Below are 5,969 nucleotides of genomic sequence, written 5' to 3' on the forward strand. Positions count from 1 at the left end.
TGGCAAAGACGTGTTGTGCGAACAAAATAGAAAACAATACCTTGGATTGCAGAAAGGCTCGTAGCCGTATCAAACACAGAAACTCGTAGCAGAGGTCGGTGATTAGTCATGCTAACTTCGCCGACAGTCGTAAAGAAAAATACCTGATATTGAGAGTACTGCAAAGGTTAATTAGCCTTGCTAATCTCGTCGAAATCGATATTGTCCAAGTCAAAATCGATCCGAAATGTCGGCCGTGTAGGGAATTCCTTAATCCCTTGTAGCCGAATTGAGTATGGGTAGAATTGCTTTCAACCATAATCGATTTTGAGAAATAACGTCACTTTGAACTCCCCTTGAGATGCTTTATGAAATCTTTGATTTTCTGCAGATAATACACAGAGAATGTGTGTGGTGTATGTACTTGCCGGCCGTGTCGGGATGCCGAGCTTCACCGAAGCTTCACAAGAGGGAGGGGGGGGGGGGTACCCACTGTGGGTACCGTCCCCTAGTTATTGAAAAAAAACTTGGCCACTAACCCCAATGGGGTTGGGCGCCCGTTGGGTGTGAAATTCGAGTTGCTCACCGGCTATGGCTGCCTCCTGCAGACAGCGCGAATGGGTAGAGGAAAGCTGCCCCCGCCTCGTATGATGCTCGTCTCCGCCTACTCTACAGGAGTTGGTTCCCACGCCGGCGTGATGCCGTAGAGCCCGCAAGGGCGTAGCTTGGTGCAAGTCGCCCGACAGGCAGCTTCTTCTGGCAAGGGTTGTTGCCCACGCCTTCGGGCTTGTCGTCCTCCTCACAGGGGGTGAGCTTCACGCCCCCTTGACCCTGACATGCAAAAAAGCATGCAAAATTGTGTGGCTCCCCTCCTCCACGGCTATGCCTTTCCCAAAAAAGGAACCTTGCTCTTGATACCAATGTTAGACAAGGGGAACTAGAACCTAGGAGTCCACCTCCCAACCCCTCACTATATAGCATGGCTCCTAGCCCTTTGCCCTAGTTGGACTTCCTTTCCACACTGCGTAGCCCGGCCTTGCCCTTGTCTAGTCCGGCCTTGCCGTTGTCATGACATACCTCCTCATCAAGGAGCTGTTTGCCTTTCCTTTTTGCAACTGCAGCCTCTGTTGCCTTTTTGTGGTAGGACATGGGTTGTGCTGGCATCTTCTCATCCTTCTCCTCATCCCAATCAAATGCCTTCTCCAACTTCTTCCTAGGTCGTGGATTGGTAGAAGCAGGCGTTTGGGGTTGGACTTCTTTAAAAGGGTTGGCGTTCAGGTCTATGATCTGCCTTGGTCTCAGACGGGGGCTACTTCGGATAGTTTTTGGGGGCGTGGCCGTCCCTGTAGCCTCCCCAACTGGGAATGCCTGCTCAACACCATGCCCGCTCCTGGCCCCTTTCTTACCGAAACGCTGTGTTTTTTCCCTTGTTGGCGCCATTGGGTTTCTCCAGCACCCCACACTTCCTATTGCTCACCTACCCCCTCCACAAAAAGGATATGCCGGATTTACAAGGCCCTCCTTGTGCGCAATACCCCATTGGCAATCGCTCAGCAATCGTGCCGACAAGACCCGCTCCCTCAGATTTGCATGTAGAGCCTCTTGCATGCCTTTGCATGGCCAAGGACACCTTTCCTTCCCCCCCATCATGCACCCCACGCCCAACGCAAATCCAAATTTTTGTCCAGCTCAGCCTTGCCACGCCACCCAGCCACGTCACATCACCAGGCCTGTCTGTGTTTATCAATTTTGTCCGCGTTTACTTTTTATGCTGACGTGGAGCGCAGATATCTCCTCTCCCTTCGCGCTTGGCTTCCCTGCCCTTGATCCCACCGCTCGCCCTTCACTTAAGACCCCGTGTAAGCTAGTTGTGAGGGTGGGCGGGCGAAGCTCACATTCCGCAACTAGGCCATGTCCATGGAAAATTGGAACGTGAAAGTTTGTTCTCAACCTTAGGCCAACCTGTTCGCATGGCGTAGGTGAAGGCTCGTGACATGGTGTGATGCATGATGATGCAATCATGGGCAGCTGAAAGAAGAACGAAGAATTACGCATTGAGGGATTCGCTGAATAGACCTGAGGTACGTGCATCCTCCTTGCTTTGCTCTCTTGATTAGCTATGTCAGGGCGCCGCTTGATATGCTTCTGTGTAGACAAGCCCAGGTCGTGGGAAGACGACGCTAGGGTCTGTTCAGAAGATTGGACGGAGCAGATGGAGGCAATGCAGCCCAGAGCAGTTTTGGAAAAGGAAGACCTTCAGAAGTTGTTCTGTTACCATGACATGGCAACAGGTTTCCTACCGAGGCAGGAAAGCAAGCTGCTGTCTTTGCAACTGGGGACAGCAACTATTGCTTTGATATTTCACGAGCTGAGAAAGCAGCTGCAAATTTTGACCACGCACAGATTTAACGCAGAGGAACCATTCATCTTACAGTTAAAACCACAATGTTCCTTAAAGCAGAGGATGATGCTGGTGTGGGTCAGCCTCATGCGGTTTCAGAATTGTGTCAATCATGACGGAACAATGTGTATGACGCCTGCACGAACTCCCAATATTGTGAAAGGCTTGGCATAGAAGAGGCTTTTGAAAAAAGAGTCTCCCCTGAATCCTTGCAGATGTGCTCACCTCCTGCAGACATGTAGGATGGCAAAAAATCAACAGCTGGCACTGGAGGTATACTCCTTCCGCACGTTGATTCTGATATATCACTAGGAAACCACCTGTGCACATGCTGGCTGAGAAGGGACTTATGGACTCTGCCCGTCAAGTTTTTTGACAGGTTGGTCCATCACATTCATTTATCTTGGATTTCCATTGTTTCAGGCTACATCAAGTCTGAGAAGCTAAAATTGTGCTATTGTTTTGTATCAGAAAATGGCAAAGAATGAGGCTCTACTTGTTCGCAAGGATAATATTGTGGCTTTGCTGAAGGAGTGCACGAAACAGAAAGATCTACATACAGGTGCTCAATTGCATGCCAAGGTTGCCAAGTTGGGCTTACTTGGCCGAGATCTTTGGATAGCAAATACTGTGATTGACATGTATTCGAAATGCGGGTCTCTTGCAGAAGCTCATTCAGTGCTGGAAAAGCTTCCCACTCGGAATGTTGTCTCCTGGACACCACTTATTGCAGGATACATTGATCAGGGCCGTGCTGAGGAGGCACTGAAATGTTTTGAGACCATGCAACATGAGGGTGTACATCCGGATAGGGTGATTCTTTGCTGCAGTCTCAGGGCTTGTCGCAGCCTAAAACTCGCGGACAAAGCGGAAAGATACAAATTCTTTGTGAAAGATTGGGGCTGTTAGAAAGTGACATCACTGTTGGAACAATGCTGGTTGATATATATGCCACATGTGGCTCATTATCAATGGCACAACAGGTTTTTGACAGACTCCCTCAGAAGGATGTAATCACATGGACTGCTCTAATCGCAGGATACACTGAACATGGCCTGAGCAAGGAGGCACTGATGCGCTTTGATCAGATGCAGAGTGCGGGAATTTCCCCTGATGCAGTCACATTTATTTGTAGCTTAAAAGCATGCTGCAAGTTAAAAGCGATCGGGAAGATTCAGCAGTTACATCTACAAATGGAGAGATCAGGAATCTTGAAGAAAGATGGCGTTGTAGGCACCGTGTTAGTCGACACTTACGCAAAATGTGGTGCAATGGACAAGAGTGTAGAAGTGTTTAACAGGCTCAGACATCAAGATGTTGTATCATGGACAACACTCATTGAGGTTATGCCGAGCATGGGCATGGGGAAGAGGCTCTGAAGTTCTTTGAACAAATGCAATTGGAGGGTATCTTTCCAAATGCCATTACGTTTATTTGCAGCTTGAAAGCTTGTGGAAGTGCGGGGGCCATAAGGCTGGGAAAAAAGATTCATTGTCAAATAGAGAGAATGGGCTTGTTGAAAAAGAATGCTGTTCTTGGAAATGCACTGGTTGATATGTACATCAAGTGTAATGCAGTTGCTTATGCACATCAAGTGTTCGATAAGCTTTCTGTACGGAATGTTGTCTCATGGACATCACTACTTGCAGGATACTCTGAACATGGGCATGGTGAGACGGCCCTTGTTTGTTATGACCACATGCAACTTGAGGGTGTCTCCCCAAATTCTGTCACATTTATATTCTGTCTGAAAGCTTGTGCCAGTATAAGAAGTGCGGATAAGGGTGAAGAATTACAGTGTCGGATTGAAAGTGATGGACTGCTTGAAGGAGATGCTATTCTTGGCAATGCATTGGTGGACATGTATGCTGCATGTGGTATGTTCGACAAAGCTCAAGAAGTCTTTGACAAGATTGCAAATCAGAATGTCGTCTCTTGGACTTCATTGATTGCAAGATTTGCTCAGCATGGCTATACAGACAAAGCACTCGATTGTTTCAAACACATGCAACGTAAAGGTGTGTATCCAAATGATGTCACACTGGTTATTCTTTTGAAAGTATGCGGCAGTATAGGAGCCATAGATATGGTCCAAGATTTACATTCTGAGATTTATCGAAGGGGTCTATTTGAAAGCAATTTGGTAGGGAATGCACTAGTTTTTTCATATTCCAAATGTGGATTTCTTGCACAAGCACATGAAGTATTTGACATGCTGCATACTCAAGATATTGTGTCATGGAACTCCCTTATTGCAGGATATACACAGGTGGGAGAAACAGAGAATGCTTTGTCGGTTTATGATCAAATGCTAGATCAAGGATTGAGGCCAGGCTCTGTGACTTTTACTATTGTTCTCAGTGCATGCAATCGTCAAGGTTCTCTCTGCAAAAGTGAGACCTACTTGGAAGCCATGAGCAAGGACTATGGCATTGTGTCGAGTCCTGAGCACATTTGTAGCATTCTCTCGATACTATTTGCCGGTCAGGTCAGTTCGACAGGGCTGTGTCACTAGTGGATGCAATAGGAAATGGTTCAAATGTTGTGATGTTGCATTCTTTTCTGGGTGCTTGCAAAACTTTTCAGAATGTGGATCTTGGGAGGTGGGCTTTTGATCACACGTTACCAATTAGATGAAAGAAAAACTTAGTTTGTGCTGGGATATCGTACATCAATGATGTTCGAGCACTCAAAAGTGAAGAAGGCAAATGGTTTGAACAGGCATGGTTGACACTGTTCTACTGTTCGAAGGGGACATCAACTTTAGCAGCGACTTCTTCTTAAGGTCACGATCAATCAACGATGGCAGTAGCCTCCAAATCAAGGGTGAGGTTTTGAAGGGGGACTGTTGGAGAGAATGTTTTCTGGATCCTCTCTATGTCAGTTGTAAATAAACAAATTTCCACAAAGTTGGTCTCGTCGTCTAGGTTAAGTCCCACATTCTTCTGGGATGGACTATCGGCTCCTCACTACACCTTTGTATATCACTATTGGGCATGCTTTTGCATTTAAATCAACTCATGGGCATGCCCCTCTAACGGTTTAAAAGCAAGAACCTTCTCGACTAGGAATCAATAGCAATTGTACAATTTGTAATGCAAATTTTTGCCTGCAATCTGGTGTTGGCATTTCTTATCTGTACTTGATTGTGCTGTAGCAAAAAATTGCCCCGTCAATTACTTCAATCTGATGCAAGGCACTCTAATCTTCTGTAAAGCTTTATATAAAGATATTTCAGAGGTCATATTGTAAATCAGGCAATTTCAATAAGAAAAGACTAGAGCTTAAACACATGGAAAGGCCAAAAACTTAGTGCACAATGTTAAAAATTGGTGATTTTCGCCGGTCTATAGAGACCCCATGGTTGATCTGAAAACTATCAAACAAGTTGTGAACAAAATGTATTGGTTCATGGTACAGAACCTCTTTTAAAGTTTTAGTTTTTGAAGGTAGTGATTTGAATATGGCCTTTACCTTGGACATACACTCATTTCTTGTGTCATCTTACTTTGGATTCTCATTCTTTTGTATGAGCATTTTAGTCAAGCAAGTTTCAAGCTGAACTGACTGATTTTGGTCAAGAAAAATA

General features: G+C 45.9%; 2 pseudogenes; one reads left to right on the plus strand and one right to left on the minus strand.

Moving 5' to 3' along the window:
• Window positions 1-648: 648 nt before the first annotated feature.
• LOC147424080 (uncharacterized) lies at window positions 649-1,587 on the minus strand (annotated as a pseudogene).
• A 751-nt stretch (window positions 1,588-2,338) lies between these two features.
• On the plus strand, window positions 2,339-5,017 carry LOC147424081 (pentatricopeptide repeat-containing protein At3g09040, mitochondrial-like; annotated as a pseudogene).
• Window positions 5,018-5,969: the final 952 nt, after the last annotated feature.

The sequence above is a fragment of the Adiantum capillus-veneris genome, chromosome 26 (genome assembly GCF_014529385.1).
Source record: "Adiantum capillus-veneris isolate H3 chromosome 26, ASM1452938v2, whole genome shotgun sequence".
Classification (NCBI taxonomy): Eukaryota; Viridiplantae; Streptophyta; class Polypodiopsida; order Polypodiales; family Pteridaceae; genus Adiantum; species Adiantum capillus-veneris.